This window comes from Cynocephalus volans, chromosome 1 (assembly GCF_027409185.1).
Source record: "Cynocephalus volans isolate mCynVol1 chromosome 1, mCynVol1.pri, whole genome shotgun sequence".
In the NCBI taxonomy this organism is placed as follows: Eukaryota; Metazoa; Chordata; class Mammalia; order Dermoptera; family Cynocephalidae; genus Cynocephalus; species Cynocephalus volans.
The window spans coordinates 142,422,494-142,440,324 of record NC_084460.1 but is presented as its reverse complement, the minus strand read 5'-3'; the positions used below and the strand labels follow the sequence as shown (position 1 = coordinate 142,440,324).

The window sequence follows — 17,831 nt, the reverse complement described above, 5'->3', positions numbered from 1 at the left end:
AGGCACTACTTCTGTTTGGCCCTTTTCATACTTTATTTCTGATCTTTTTATGTAAGATTCTTGCCAACATTAAGGGTAACATCCTTGTATAGACTAGGTTTGAATTTTAGGTCTTTTAAAGTAAGCAATGAGGCAAATAACCTGGAAACCAAAGTGTTATTCTGCTGCCCTTATAACCTTTGCTCAAAACAATTATACAGAATACTCTGAGTGTGGACCTAGCCTAGGGCTGATGGACATGGGTGCCAGTGGGCAATCTCAGCTTCCTGGAAGTAAAGGCAGTGCGAGAGGAAGACTGCAACCCAGCTCTGGAGGGTTGGATAGTCCCCATCTCCCGTCATCAATCTTGGGACCAAACCAGCACAGACCAGATGGCAATAGCAGCAGGATCAGGAGAGAAAGAAGACGGCAGGACAGCTGCCAGCTGTGTGGTGGATTGTGGCATTGGGTATACAAAACTGGATCATGCTGCAAATACAGAACCAAGGTTTATTATCCCTTCATGTGTTGCTATCAAAGAGTCAGCAAAAATGGACAATCAAACTCAGAAGAGGATGATGGAAAGTGCCGATCTCCTAGGCTTCTTCACTGGGGATGAATAGAAAAAGTCACGTGCACCATGAGGTGGCCAACCTACAATGGTTTGGCTGAAGACTGTTGATGGAAAGGTTTATATTTATGGAAAGTGATCTTTAAATAGTTAAAGCAGAACCTGAAGGTCATTACTTTCTTTTGACTAAACTTCCACTAATTGCTTCAGAAAATACACCATGCTGTCGAAATAATGTTTGAATCCTTCAATATTCCAGGCTCATACATAGCTGTGAAGACGGTTCTTGTATTAGCAGCATCTCAAGCATAAAAACAAGTAGGCAAACATATGTTGACTGGTATGGGAACAGATAGGAGAAATGGTGTCACCCCTGTTCCACCGATGATTGAAGGATATGTGATTGGCAGCTGTGGTGAGCACATTCCAGTCACAGGGCAGGCCATCGCATATTTCATTCAGCAACGGTTCAGAGGCTGGGAAGTAGGAATTCCTGCAGAGCAATCCCTGGAAGCAGCTGTGGCAGGAAAGTAGTGCTATAGCTATGTCTGCCCAGATTTAGTAAAAGAATTTAACAAGTATCACATGGATTGGCCAAGAGGATTAAACAGTATACTGGAATCAAGACAATCTCAGAGAAAGAATTTTCCATTGACGTTGGTTTTGAGAGATATTTGAAACCTGAAATCTTTTTTCATCCAGATTCATTAATCCTGCCTTTACATAACCTACCTGAGAAGTAGTAGATGAAGTAATTCACAATTATCTTGTTGATATCACAGTTCTCTCTACAAGAATATTGACCTCACTGGACTGGATATGCAGGGACTTGGAGTGCTGCTTTTATGTTTTGAAGGAAAAAAGCGACCAAGTGAAAGATAAACTTTAAAAAGTACCCTCATATATAACAGCATGCATGTATTTAATGTCACTGAATTGTACACTTAAAAATGGTTAAAATGGTAAAGTTTATGTAATACTTTTGTTACCACAATAAAAATAAATAAATAAATACAATTTTTTAAAAGTAGCATCATAATGCTTGGCATTGCTCATTCATGGGGCAAGGGATTCCAGTAAGTATGAATTGCTACCATCCTCCCCACACAAAGAAGTTTTTAGAACTTTTAGTACTACTAAGTTTTGTTACAAGAGCATTTATAACTAAGAAGTTAGTAACTTGGATGAAGTCTATTCACATTTTTCTTGTTTGATAAAAAGCAATGTTCACAACATTCAGGTGTTACTGCGCTGGATTCAGCCTCTGCATATTGAGGTTTCTTCCTGGTTCACATGTCCAAGCAAGTGTCACCGACCCAGCGAGGGGCAGACACAGAGGTCAGTGCTGCGTGTGCAAAGAAAGATGTTGACCTCTCCTAATCTTTCCTATGGCAGAAATGACTGGCAGTGCTGAGGCCCAATCAAATCTCTATTATCTGATTTGGGGTGGTTTTCATGGACTCGCTCCTCTCAGCTCTTTAGCGGTAATATTGAACACCAAACTGGCACAACTTATAGAAAAATATTTTTCAGAATAATTCTGAAAGGATCATTGGTATGTTCCATTGCTGCAATAATATGAAATTTATCTTTTTTGAGAAAGATGCATGCAGATTTTGACAGGACTTAAAAAACATTACTTCCCCAAATAATGTGTTATTTCTATTTTTTCCCCAAGAGAAAGGCCGAAACATTAATCGAGTCTAAATGTTAAGGGGCTTCACATTAAGTCTCAGCTCTAATAAATTTAGAGTCACGTCTCCAGCAATCTGCACACCCTCCATTCTCCAGCTGCTTTTGCAAAGAATAAATGTGCTACTGCTGACACCCTTTAGTGAGTGAGTTTTTTTTTTTTTTTTAAAGATGACCAGTAACGGGATCTTAACCCTTGACCTGGTGCTGTCAGCACCACACTCTCCCAAGTGAGCCAACTGGCCAGCCCCATTAGACCAAACTTATGCACTTGACTCTTCTTTCTTTCAGGTTGGTTTCTCCTCAGTCCTCAATGCAAATGACCCCACATGAGCTCATCCTACAATCCTTCCCCAAACACACCCATTTTTAACGGAGAGCTGAGATGTTTACACTGGAATCCCCACCATAACATAAAAAAAAAGTTTAGGACGTGACACAAGCAAGACCTTTTCCATCCATCCAGCCTTATCTTCTTTTACTATCTATAGTGGGTTCATAGTGTCCCGTAAAGAGATATGTCCAAGTCCTAACCCCTGGTACCTGTGAATGTGATAGTAAAAAACAAAATTTAAAAAAAAGAAAAGAAAAGAAAAAAGGAATAGGGTCATAACAGACGTAATTAAGCTAAGGATCTCTGGGTGAGACCATCCTGGATTTAGGGTGGGCCATAAATCCAATGATCTGTGTCCTTATAAGAGAAAGGAAAGAAGGATTTAAGATGCAGAGACACAGGGACGAAGGCCATGTGAAGACAGAGGCAGAGACTTAAGTGATGCATCTACAGGCTAGGAACACCAAGGATTGCACACAGCCACCAGAAGCCAGGAGAGAGGCATAGGATGGTTTTTCTCATGGAACTCCAGAAGGAACTAACCCTGCCAATGCTTTGATTCTGGAGCTGCCAGCCTCCAGAACTGTGAGTGAATAAATTTCTGTTGTTTTAAGACATCAAGTTTACAGTAGTTTGTTACAACAGACTTGGGAAACAAATGCACTAGCTCGTAGTCTCCTCATTGTTCCTGAAATGTATGACCGTCTTTCCTATCCCCATTCCTTTGCTTAAATATTACCAACCCAGAGTGCTGCATCCTTCTCCTTCTCTCTTATCATTCTTAGCCTTCGGGACCTCTCTCAAATCCTACTTATTCCACGCAATTCCCCCCAGCTGATCCTAACCACTTATGTTTTTTTTTTTTAATTTAATTTTTATTTATATTTTTATTTATTTATTTATTTATTTTTATTTTTATTTTTTTTATTTTTATTTCTTTTTAATTTTATTTTGTCGATATACATTGTGGCTGATTATTGCTCCCCATCACCAAAACCTCCCTCCCTTCTCCCTCCCCCCCTCCCCCCCAACAATGTCCTTTCTGTTTGCTTGTCGTATCAACTTCAAGTAGTTGTGGTTGTTATATCTTCTTCCCCCGCCCCCGGTTTTGTGTGTGTGTGTGTGTGTGTGTGAATTTATATATTAATTTTTAGCTCCCACCAATAAGTGAGAACATGTGGTATTTCTCTTTCTGTGCCTGACTTGTTTCACTTAATATAATTCTCTCGAGGTCCATCCATGTTGTTGCAAATGGCAGTATTTCATTCGTTTTTATAGCTGAGTAGTATTCCATTGTGTAAATGTACCACATTTTCCGTATCCACTCATCTGATGATGGCCATTTGGGCTGGTTCCAACTCTTGGCTATTGTAAAGAGTGCTGCAATGAACATTGGGGAACAGGTATACCTTCGACTTGATGATTTCCATTCCTCTGGGTATATTCCCAACAGTGGGATAGCTGGGTCGTATGGTAGATCTATCTGCAATTGTTTGAGGAACCTCCATACCATTTTCCATAGAGGCTGCACCATTTTGCAGTCCCACCAACAATGTATGAGAGTTCCTTTTTCTCCGCAACCTCGCCAGCATTTATCGTTCAGAGTCTTTTGGATTTTAGCCATCCTAACTGGGGTTAGATGGTATCTCAGTCTAACCACTTATGTTTTTAACTGTTCATTTTGATATATATATCACATAGCGTCTTTCCCTACTACTTAAGCTTCCGTGTTTCCTTAAAGAAATGGAACATTCCATGAGTGCGGATTCTTATGCTGCACCTGTATAATCTTAAACTAGTAAGTGCTTGATGAAGATGTTTTTAATTACTCTGTATCATTGGGTAACCCAAGAAAATGGGCTTCACAGCCTGGTAAACAGCATTGGCAGTACTGGAATTGATAACCAAATCTCGGTGATCTCACCACAGACTCCCTCCCCAGATTTTTTGAGAGTCCTTGGAGCTAATCTATTGCAGCTCAATTAGAATAGAATGAACAAGACCTTATGTCATTCCCCTGAGGTGCTGCTTAAGACCAAAACTCCAAAAGCTGTTACTGTCACCCTGTCATCATTTTTGTGAAATAAAAGGAAACCAACAGTAGGTTCTCACAGCGAGACTACAAAAGTGTTACAGTAATTACTGCTATTGGAGATCATTGATGCATTTAGGTCACAGAGGTCCGAGGCTGCTGAGGCTGGATTATGAGTTAAAAGGAAGGCTAATAAAATAAAATGTTCAAATCTTCTTTTGTGACCCAAGCATGAATGAAAGATTTTCTCAGAGCAGAATGGCCTTGAATAGATAGTTGTAAATTATCTTTTCTTTTCTTCTTTCTTTCATTTCAATCAATGGCTTTAGACAAGCCCTGTTATTTCCATACTTTCTTGTCTACATATTTTCACAGCTCTCAAGGAGGAACCCATGACTCAGCTTCTTGTAGAATCCTGGTGATCTGAGGTCTTCAAGGTCAAAGCTGGCCTTGCTGCAGGGAAGAACTGAGAATGGAGTTACGGACCAGCTGTCAGGGACACAACTAGGCTAAGATACACAGCAGAGGCTTCTCCCTCTCCTTCTGGCCTCTCTTGTTAATAGAATATGAGTTGTGATGTGACTAAGCGGGTGGAATTGGGAGGACACTGCAGAAGACACATTATTGAGACTTACAAAATCATGGAAGTTTCCCTCTGTGAGTCATTTTTGGGCCAGGACATTGCCTGCCTCCCATGGTGTAGTGGAATCCATGTGGTTAGTAAAATCTTCTAAGACTCTTCTAGACAGCAAGTCACTGCCTCCCCTAAATCATGCCAGAATCCCAAGGAGAATGGACACCAGTTTCTGTTGAGGGTAACTAGTGACACTCTCGTTTATTATCATGACTAGCTATGCAAAGATTTCACACCCAAGTGCCACATGTCCCACTGCAAGGACTCTACAATTCATTAGCTCATTCCCGCTGGCCTCCCCACTACCTGCCACACAAGCCACACCAGGGGAGCTACAGAACTGCCACAGTCACCTCACCTGCTTCAACTGGGCCGTGGTGCTTCTGCAAAGTGAAAATTTTCCTTCCCTGCTTTACACCAGTCAAGATGAGCTCCAGAAAAATTGTCTCAAGAGACTCGCATGTTCTCTCCCTCCTTCTCTCTCTCTCTCTCTCTCTCTCTCTCACACACACACACACACACACACACACACACACACACAAACATACACCTGTGTGTGCATTTGGGGAGCCAGATTTAGATCACTATTTCCTTTTTTTACAATTCATATTCAGTCAGTAGTTTACTAGACATCCAAAAACTTTTCCAAGATAATGTGGGGTAATAAACAACAAAACAAGAAATTGGCCTCTTTGTGTGTAGATGTTTGTGATCCACAGGCCCTGCTGCTGGGCCTGGGCCAGTGCTGTTTGCACACAGGTGGAGCTGGCAGAAGACTGGCTGGCACGGGGCCTCCGCCCCCACCTGGCTGGGTCTCCCAGGCCTTCCTGGTGAGCCATCTCTCAGAGCTCTACAGTCTTTTTCTGAAATCTGGTCTCTATGGTCAACACTCGGGGTCTGAAAATAGTTTTGTACATTCCAGAGTAGTAGTTTTCAACCTGGGCTAGAGTTTAGAATCACCTGGGAAATTTTATTTAAAAGCCGATGCCTAGGCCTCACCCTAGAGATTCTGGTTTAATTGTCTAGGGATGGTTCTCTGGGATCTGTGGAGTAAAAGTTCACCAGGTGGCTAAAATGTGGGACCTAAATTAAAAGAAGCTGGGGCAAGGGGACCAGGAGCAGGGAACAGGTCAGAGTTCCAACTTCCCTTCCCACATGGCAAAGCCTTTATGTAAATTCATATTTGCAAATAGATTTGGGAAGAAAGTGAGAGGCTGACTAATTCCTCTCATCATAGTGTCTTAACTCTGCTTTCACTCTGTATTACAACTATTTCCCTTTCAATTACAGCCCAAAACAAATATAAACATTTTTGTTATAAACAACATTGTTTCTCATCCATTGACTCAGTAGGAAGATATAAATGTTGGCATTGCATTAGACAGTAAGGACAAAAAATATACCATCCTAAGGGACATCAGAATGTGTTCATCACAGAATCTTACCCTTCATTCATTCGTTTTTCTCCAAATCCAAAACAGGAAGAAGGGTCCTATCTTTCCTATTTCGTGCATCCACAGGCTATTTTAATTAGAAGAAAGGGTAGATAATTATCTGAAAAGTCTTATTCTATTAAAAAAAGAAGTGGGTCATTTCTCATAAAAATACTAGTAAATAATACCCTTATGTGACATATTGTCATAACCCTGCTCCAAGTGAGGACAAGGCCAGTTTATCAGATTTTCCTCTGCCTCATAAAATTCTCCACTCCTTTGGAGCCTGTGATTTAATTACAGAGAGAATATAAACTACCCTACTCTGTACAGTACAGGAGGAGGAATTAGCCATCATCTTTATTTATGAGTGTTCTAAATAAAGAAGCTGGCAAATGTGAACACAGTCCATGTCTCCCAGGCCACACCAACTAGGGAGTGACAATAGGGTCACCATATGTTGCTGGCCTTGTTCTCTATCTATTCTGCCCAGACCCCAGACCTCTCTTAAATACCTCTCAAAGAATTCTGGGAGCCTTTGGGGGCACAGGAACTCATGCCTGCATTTGCCATGCATGTCTGCCCTTTCCATCTGTCCTGCTTAGGCTCACTGAGGTGATAGTGCCTGTCTCAGAGGAATCCAGAGTTGTGAGCTACACCATCACCACTGCTAAAGATGACAATACAGCTGCCCATTCTGAAAGCGCCAAGGCCACACTCTGAAGGCACAGTCTTCACTCCTGGAGCAGCAGCTATTGCTGAGCTGATGATGAGCTGTGCGGTCAACCTCCACAGAGGTTCTAGCAGTATGGACCTTTCTCATTTGACAATTTCTTGAGTCCCCTTGCCCTGAGACTCCATGGAGTCTGGGCCAGACAACAATATGGTAGAAAGGCATTTGCTACATTTAAAATCATCTCTCTCTTCTGGCTTTGCACCATTCTCCTAGAATCAAGCATGTTTGTCTTCATTTTTCATTTATGAAACAAATTTTTATTGGAGACTCTTCAAGTTCACCTAGTCATTTGGCCCATCACCAGTCCTCTGGGTGTATCATTTTATTCACTCATTCACTCATTCAGGAACTATACTAGACATACATACATACAATAATGACCTAAACAGACACAGACCTCTCCTCAGAGAGTGCAATGAGCAAGTTGCCTGGTGGGGAGTTCAGGATGCTGTGAGCATGCAGAGGATTGACACCTCCTTCTCATATCTGTGTAGTCAAGGAAAGGTTCTCAGAGAAGAGAAGTAGCCTTGAAATGGAAACTAAAAGAAGGAGCAAGAGCTAGGCAGGCAAGGCAGAGCCAGAGCACACACAGAGAGAGAGGGTTGGAGTAGAAGAGGAAGGAACAACTCCAAACATGAAGAACAGTGTGCACAAGCTCCAGAGGTTAGGCAGAGCACATCAAATTCCACAGAGAACCCCAGAAGACTCACTTTAATCACAAGTTTTAACTCTCTGCACCAACAACTTATAACCACAAAGGGGACAAAATGGCTGATTGGGCTTGATATCCTGAATTTTTCTTTGAGAAGGTGTTAATTTAGCAGCGACAGGCCCTGAAAGCAAAATGTCAGATAAAAATAGGGTGGCCAGATAAAATGCAGAATGCCCAGTTAAAGCTGAATTTCATATAAACAATGATAATTATAGTATAAGTATAAACATCTCAAATATTGCATAGGATATATTTATACTAAAAATTATTTGCTTTTTATCTGGAATTCTAATTTAACTGGGTGTAGTGTATTTTTATTTGCTAAATCTGGCAACCCTAGATCATGAATATGACTACAAACTTGGTCACTTTCACTGGAAAATCAATTGGAAAAAGAAGAGATAAGATTACAAAAGCAGACATAAATGGTAAAAACATAAAAATGCAACTCACACACACACACACACACACACACACACACACACACACACACACACACAGATTACAACAGGCAAAGCCAAGTTCCTTGTCTGAATTCTAAATAACTAAAACCCATGGAGAATGCTCTACAATAGCAGGTAGAGGGTTCACTTCCAGAAACACTTTGTAAGAGAAGGATTGCAGAGGAAGGACCCCTAAGACTGAGTCCCCAAGTCACTATTAACTATCTGCTTGGGGAATGAACCTGATACCGACAGAAAAAAGCCCTGCAGTCATCGAACAATAGGGCCAGCCATTCCTGAACTCATGGTCCACACAGCCAAGGTGATGACTATGTCATGGTTCTTAAAAATTCTGCAGGGTGGAAGTACGTCTAAACGTATGCATTCTTGTCTTCAGCATCTCATTGCAACATAGCCCTGTGCCCATGTTTCATGGGCCAGTCTCAAGATGTAGGCCCCAGCTCTGCCTCAGAAGGAAATGGATAAGAATCAGTAGATCCACGGAGAAGTGGAAAGTTCACAGTAGCAGGAAACAAACAAAACACATCAGGAATGGGGAAGAGAGAGGTTTGCTGCTTTCTTGGTCTTGATTGAAGAACAGTAGTGTCTGATGAATAAATTTAACGGAAAGGAGGGGAGCCATAAATAAAAATTTCATACATAAGGACATATAAATCTGGTCCTTTAATGTCTCCATGGGGCTGGCTTTAAGGGTGTGTGTATGTGTGTCTGTCTGTCTGTGTCTGTGTGTCTGTGAGAGAGAGAGAGAGAGAGAGAGAGAAAGGGAGGGAAAAAGAAAGCTTAAGAGATGAATATGAAGGACACAAGAGAAAGATTGAGGAAAGAGTATTTTTAATCTGTTGCAAACTTCTGTAAAGTTGTTGAGCTTAAGTGGAAATGCACTAAATTCCAGGACAGATGAGAACAAAACCAACAAATTTCACAGTACTACAGTGGACGCCAGGTGTTGGAACAAAGTCTTACCAAACTAGACGTCTGCTTTCATCTCTAAGAGACGTGAGAGATATACAAAATACAAAAAAAAAAAAAAAAGAAAGAAAGAAAGAAAGGAAGAAAAAGACACACAAACGAGAGCATTAGAGATGACAAAGTGAAAATGTACAAGTCTTCCGCCCCAGATCCCTTCCTCCACAAGGACCCATTGGTCCCAGTTCCTCATGTTTAATCCTAATCTGAAATTATGGTTTGAGGTCCATCTTTGAACCAGTCAAAACTGAAATGCCCCGTGACTTAGTCTGTTCGAGCTGTTATAACAAAACACCTTACACTGGATAGTATTGCTTACAATTCTGGAGCTTGGGAAGTCCAAGATCAAGGCGCCAGCAGGTTTAGTGTCTGGTGAAGGCTCATTCCTCATACATGGCACCTTTTATGTATCCTCACATGGCAGAAAGGGCAAACAAACTACCTGGGCCTCTTTAACAAAGGCACTGATTTCTTTCATGCAGGCTCCACCCTCATGACCTAACCACTTCCCAAAGACCCCACCTCTTGATACTATCACATTGGGGATCAGGTATCCACATATGAATTGTGGGGAGAGGGGATACAAATATTCAGACCATAGCATCCTGTTACAATTCCTTACCCCTTCAATCTACCCCCTCCCCAATAAACTTATGTGTACTCATTCCCATTTCCAAGATGAAGACAGCCCCTTCTGTCCAGAAGTCGGTAGAGTGGTGGGTGGGCCACATAGGTTGATCTTCCTACCCAGTTCTTCACCGTTAAAATAAAAAATAGGTTTTGCTCATGAGGTTCATATGTACTAGAATGTATATTTTTATAGGCTTGAATATATATCACATTTTTTAAAAATTAAAAAGAAAGATTTTTCTGGAGCTACTAAGAAAAATGTTACCAAGAAAAAGAAAAGTTAAGCTTTGTTTGTATGAAATAATATACAACAAAGATGGGCTATGTTAAAAATTATCTCAGATGGATACTACAATGGAACAACTTAATGACCCAAAGCTGCTATGTGTTCAGATCAATTCATCTGCTGCAAAGTGAACATGGCTTTTAAAGCAGGTGGTTATTTCCTATAGTTTTTTTTTTAAAGAAATCTTTTTCTTATTTCAAAATAATCTCAAAAATTGGGGAAGCAAAAAGCACAAAGAAGAAAATTTACATCACCCATAATCCTACCACTCATAAGTAACCTCTGTTAATTAACAAGTTGCTATTGAGCCTCATAGTCTTTGTTTTATATTTACATAATGTTATTATAAAAATGAGATCATCCTGTGTTTATTGTTTGTAACAATCTTACAAATAAACAAGATACAGGCATCATTTTTACATCATTACATATTCTTCTAAAACACATAGGTAATTTTTTTTTTAATTTTTATTTTGTCGATATACATTGTGGTTGATTATTGTTGCCCCTTACCAAAACCTCCCTCCCTCCTCCCTCTCCTCCCTCCCACCCAACAATGTCCTTTCTGTTTGCTTGTCGTATCAACTTCAAGGAATTGTGGTTGTTATATCTTCTTCCCCCACCCCCCGGTTTTTTTTTTTTGTGTGTGTGTGTGTGTGTGAATTTATATATTAATTTTTAGCTCCCACCAATAAGTGAGAACATGTGGTATTTCTCTTTCTGTGCCTGACTCGTTTCACTTAATATAATTCTCTCAAGGTCCATCCATGTTGTTGCAAATGGCAGTATTTCATTCGTTTTTATAGCTGAGTAGTATTCCATTGTGTAGATGTACCACATTTTCCGTATCCACTCATCTGATGATGGACATTTGGGCTGGTTCCAACTCTTGGCTATTGTAAAGAGTGCTGCGATGAACACTGGGGAACAGGTATACCTTCGACTTGATGATTTCCATTCCTCTGGGTATACTCCCAGCAGTGGGATAGCTGGGTCATATGGTAAATCTATCTGCAATTGTTTGAGGAACCTCCATCACATAGGTAATTTTTAAGTACAGCAAAATATTTTATTACTGACTTTAAGTGATAATGCACTAAATTTGAGTACAAATGAGAACAATAAATTGGTTTTGCCTTATAAATGTGCCTTAATTTATTTAACCAATTCTCCTACTACCACTTCTCTCCCTCTCTCTTTCTCTCTCTCTCCCTCTACCCCCCTCCCTTCCACTCAACCTAAGCAATAATAAATGTAACATCTTCATATCAAAATATTTTTGCATATTTAGTTATTTCCTTGAGATAAATTCCTATAAGTGTAATTGCTGGATCAAATAGAATTTACTATACTTTTTAAGCCAAGTGTTTCTGTTATCCTCCTGAAATTTTTCTAGAATTAAGCAAGAGCTCCACATGGGTCTTTTCAGTGATGTGTGCAATTCACATGCACGTCTCTTCTACTTTACAATACCTGATTTCATTCTACTTAATAGCAGATATCAAGCACATGTGTATTTAATTATTTTTTAAAAATCTGAGTCACTGCAACTCTCTTATGTTGACAGCTCCAGTCATTTCCAATTTTTAAAAATTATATCATAAAATTAAATCAATTCATGGAAGCAATTTACATAGTAAAACCAAAAGCACACTAATTTCTGTCCAAAGCAGTATGGAAGACTATATCATTCTAAAATGTAAAGTCAATGAACGGCAGGCACACACAACAACATGGATAAATCTCACAGGCATTACGTTGGGCAGAAGAAGCCAGACACTAATGAGCACATATTTATGATTCCGTTTATGCAAAGTTCAAGAATAAACAGAACTAATAGGGAGTAGTAGAAGAATAGGGAGTGGTAGAAATCAGAATAATGGTTACCTTCTGGGTCAGGGAAAAATAATATTGACTGGGAAGCAGCACAAGGGAGCAGCACTGGGAAGCAGCACTCTGGGGTCCTGGAGACATTCATCTATTGACTGGATGACAGTTACACACATGTATGTAGAAAAATATTGAAGTTTACATATAAAAAATTGAACGATACACTTAAAATTTGTGTATTTTTACTTTATGTACTTCATTGTTGTATGTTACACCTTAACTTTTTAAAACCCAAAATATCTAAGGTATAAATCAATGGTTTATGTATTAGTTTCTTAGGGCTGCCATAACAAAGTAACACTAAGTGGGTGGCTTAAAACAACAGAAATATATCTGGAGGCACCAAATCCAAGGTGTCAGCAGGGCCATATTCTTTCTGAAACTTGTAAGGGAGTCCTTCTTTGCCTCTTCCTACCTGCGAGTGGTTTGCTGACAGTCTTTGGCTTGTAGATGCATCATTCTAATCCTCTGTCTTCACATGGCCATGCTCTTATAAGGACACTGGTCATATTAGACTAAGGGCCCACCCTATTCCCATATGGCCTCATCTAATTACATCTCCAGTAACCCTATTTCCAAATAAAGTCACATTCTGAGGAATTGGGAGTTAGGACTTCAAGATACATTTTGTGGGAACACAATTCAATTCATGATAATTTACAACCTTGTTTTCAAATTTTCTCTCAAAAGTTTGAGTTCTGCAAAAGTAGCCAAATGCAAGAAAATTGCATCAGGAAAGGTTTATATTAGAGTCAGTGGTGAATAGACTCTATTTGCAAGGACTGCAGATTTGTTCTTGGTTTCCAGAGTATGCATCAACATAGAGGAAAGATACTTGGGAAAAAACCACACAAGGGCAATTTTAAGATATCAAGAGATAGCTTACTTAAGTAGTTATGCAGTGTAGTACTTCTGAGATATTAAGATATGTTATATTGGTTGTTTTCCCAGTATCCAGCCATTTGGCTGCCTCAAGGGCTGCTTTTGGCAGGGCAGAAAACAGAAGTAGTGAGTAAGTCTCTCTGGATTTTATGCTTCAGAGTGGAGAGATTAGGTGTGTAGACACAATGTCTTGGGCAAAAACTTGGAGAGAGAATCCTACCTCTGTCTATTACGTGTGAGAAGGATTCTTTCAGCTTTGAGATTGAAAGAGAGAGACCAGATTTCTGATTCCTAGTAGAGCAATCTGAGGGGTGGGGGATTCAGGTGCTGGAGAGGGAATAACTGCAGCAGAAGGGACCATGGACAGCTTCACAGACATTCCTATGTCCCAAATGTGACATGGCATCAGCAGATAGAGTTTGAGGGCCCATGGGGACCATGTGAATAGCCAGAAGTCACCTCAACACAGACCTTCAAAAACCGAGGATCCATGGGCTCCTTATTGAATACACAGGCAAAAAAAAAGAAGTGATTCATTAAATTGATAACTAAATCTGACATAGTTTGTCCACATTTATATGGCATTTCAAATAAATAAATGCACACATGAGAAAAATATATCCATTGTCAGATCAGACATTCCACTATTTGATTCAGACATCATGGCCATCTAAAAAATCCGGCAATAAGGAAAAATATTCCATGGTTTTAAGAGCATCTAGAGGGACAAGAACTAAAATTGGATCAGAGATGGAACCTGGAACCAACAATTTGGATTTTATCAACTACTCAGTGCAGATTTAAAAAGAGGAAACAAAAAAAATTCGGCATGTTGTCCAGGATACAAAAGCATGAAAAGGAACTCAGAGCACCAATGGCTGATAAAGCCTTGAGCATGAAAATCAATACTGAGGAACAAAGTAATAGATAGGATGCAAAGAATGACCCTGCAAATGGACCTTCAATGGGTAGTAGGCATGTCTTGCCACTTCTCCCAAGTCCATCTGCCAGCATGACCTTAACTGTGAGTGGCTCCTCAGATCTATACAATGTACTCTACTAACAAAACCACTTTAGAAGAACATTGATTGAGGGTAGGCATATTCACACACTTACACAAATTGATGCAGTCTTTAGCAGACAGGACTGATTTGTATTCATTAGATTTATTCATTGCTAAGTAGTTCTACCTACCCATTTTAGCATCATTGAATATTTCTGTCTTTCACCTAACTTTTTAGATAACCATGACTTCCAAACCAAAATTTGGAAAGTCTGATCCAACCAGGAAGATTTTCTTCTGATTTGTAAATTTATTTATATAATATATATTTATAGTCTTATAAATGAAGATTAATTATGTCTGATTTGGTTAGAGATTTATTCATTCTATTGGAAAGAATAAAATTACATGAAATTGGATCTAGGCTAGAAAACCTAGGACATATGGTCATCACATGAGGAAAACTGGGCTTTGTAGAGGAGGGAGCAGCATTTATCTGGAAACTGTCCCTTGCTTCTGGCAGCACAGGAATCTGCTCAGGGAAAATTGATCATTCTGTGAGTGCAGGGTCCAGCTCCACATCACATGCCAAGGAAGACCTAACTGTCATCTGGTGATGCTAATGAAAAGAAAATGATTCCTGAGGCTGAAGCAAAGCATTACTGGGATCCAATTTCCTTTCACTGCATGCCTACAGTCCCATATCCACTGTCAGCAGTTCCCTATGTGCCCCTTTCTGTCCTAAGCACACATATGTTGTTTTATGGACGTCTGATGTTTCTTTCCAACAGACCTAACCATGAGACAACCTTTTCTGCATGTTTGCTCAGCCTCTTAGTTACATCTTGTGCCTTGCATCACAAATAAATGCATCAGCAGATGAACTTTTTGGCCAGAGCAAGACAGTGAATATTTTCATTTCTAAATAGCAGGAAATCATTATAGAAAATGTGTTGTTTCCATTCATCAATGATTCTCCACCATGTACCTATGCATTTAATTTTTTAAATAAAAAATAAATAAGCTGATTTTTTGATTGCAGGTAAAAGTAGGACCATTATAACTTTTGGTCTAGGGTAAATCATGAAAAAATAATTAAAATGTATCATTTCAGTGATATGCAAGTGACCGGACAACAGCTAGTAAAATATGTTCCTTTATAGATGAGGAATTTCAGTCACAAAGAGCTTAAGACAGTGGTTCTCAAACTTGAATGTGCATCAGAATCACCTATGATATGTGTTGACAAACGAACTCTTTGACTCCAGCATCAGAGATTCTTTTCAGTGGGTCAGCAGGGGAGAGCCAGGAATCTGCATCCAGGAGGGTAAAACTTGCATATTTAACAATCACCCCCAGTAATTCCCTTCTGATGCAGGTGGTATCCAGAATACACTGTGAAAATATAATAAAACCACCCCTGGGATTCCACAGACAGGAATGGCAGAGTCTCATCTCGGACTCTTTCAGCAATGAGATGAGGTGTGAGGAAGGCAGGGGAGGTTCAGGGCATCATTGCCCTTAGACCTGACTCTCCCTCCCCCTCCCTGCTCCTCCCAGTCAGGCTATCCTCATACTTGCTCTGAAAGCCTTCTATGGTAATGATCATATTGGAATTAAAAATTGAATGGCACAGTGTGAAATATACTTCTACATATAGCATTAGATTATTAGATCTCCACAGTAAACATTAAGTACTTTTATTATCTTTATTTCACAAGAGATTGAAATGAGGCTACAGTTAACTCATGCAAAATCACAGCAAGAAAGTCCAAGAGCTGAATGTAAACCCACACCTTAGATTTGCTTTCCTGGGGGGTCCAAGTGTGATGGCTCAGCCTTTCCTGCTTAAGTTTTCTACCATCAAGTATACCAATTTCCCTTCTAGGCCTTCCATTAGTGGTCGGTGACATTTATTTGGCACCCACCGTATGCAGGAAACCACATACAGAAACTAAAGTGAAGGTCCACGGTTGCGCTATGGCAGCCCTGGGTGCCTCAGGCCTCAGAGCGCTTCTCCATTGCAGGCTGTCCTTCGTGCCTTCACAAGCACATCTGGCTTTCTGAACAGAGTTAGCAGTGGGTCATATTAAAACAGTTTCAAAATTGCTTCCTGAGTTACAGTCAGTTTTTCCCAAAGAAAGAGCAACATAGTTTGGGCTGAATTGTGTACCCCTCCAATCCCCCTGCAATTCACATGTTGAAGCCCTAACCCCAATGTGACTGTATTTGGAGGTAGGGCTTTTAGCCAGGTAATAAGGGTTAAATGAGCTCATAAGGGTGGGGTCCTAATCCATAGGACTAGTGTCCTTATAAGAGGAGGAGACACCAGAGATATCTCCCTCTCTCCTCCCACAAACACACACACACAGAAACACACACACACACACACACACACACACACACACAGCCCACATAAAGATACAGTGAGAAGGCTCAGTCTAAAAGCCAGGAAGAGAGGCCTTGCCAGAAACTGAATTTGCCGGCACCTTGACCATGCACTTCCAACCTCCAGAACTGCAATAACATAAATGCCTATTGTTTAAGATATGTATGTAATATTTTGTTATGGCTGCCCTAGCAAACTAACACAGGAAGTATTTAACTGATGCTAAAAACAGAACCCAGAATTCTCTCAGAAAACAGAATTTTCATTTGTAACTTTCTGAGCCCTACTAAAAAAAAAACAGAGCCTTTTGAACTAAGTATCAAATGGCCCCATACCTGAGAAAAGAGACACTGAGTACCCCTGAGGCACAAACACGCTCTCCAAGGCAAACCCTGCTATCATCAGCCACCATCCCAGCACCACCACCTTCCTAGTTGGTACAAAAAGGCTGCTGGGAAAGAGTGGGGATTTTCCAGAAGTCTGAGACCTCAGCCTGTGGGGAGTGTTTTGCCTTCTCCCATCCCTCCATGAGAGGGAGAACTAACCTTGTGGAAATTTAAGTTGCTCATGAAGTGAGAATCTACCCACACTGTGGTCTGTGGACCCCAGGCTGTCTCCCAAACACTTTCAGGGGGTTCACAAGGTCAAGACTAGTTTCATAGGAATCCTAAGACATTATTTGTCTTCTGGCTGTATTGATACTTGTGCTGATGGTGCATAGGCAATGGAGGGTAAAACCTCCGGTGCCTTAGCACAAATCAAGGCAGCGGCAACCCACTCACTAGTGTCCGTGTGTTCTTCACCTCCACACACTCGCAGTCAGAAGGGACACAGGCTCACACAGGAATGGCCTTGTTCAGCAGTAAAACCATTCATCTTATTGAATCTCATCACCTGGCTACATCCTTTAATATTCTGGAGAAAATGGAGGGGAAGTACACATAAAGCACCTGTACTGCTTATCGAAGTACCATGTTGTCTTGTGGGTTCTTCCAGTTGTGAGTTGATGTAGCTGCTTTATTCGTGGAATACCGTATTCATTTTCTATTGCTACTGTAACAAACTACCACACATTTGGGTCAGGTCCGCCCCAGCTGACCCGAACAGCCCTTAGCCTCGTTCCTTTCGGTGGGCAAGCGAACGGCCCGGGATTCCTCTTTCCCTCCTGTCCCCTTTGGAAGGAGACAGAGGAAGAGAG

General features: G+C 40.5%; 1 pseudogene; it reads left to right on the top strand.

Moving 5' to 3' along the window:
- Positions 1 to 371: 371 nt before the first annotated feature.
- Positions 372 to 1,439, top strand: LOC134390752 (actin-related protein 3-like; annotated as a pseudogene).
- The last annotated feature ends 16,392 nt before the right edge of the window (positions 1,440 to 17,831 follow it).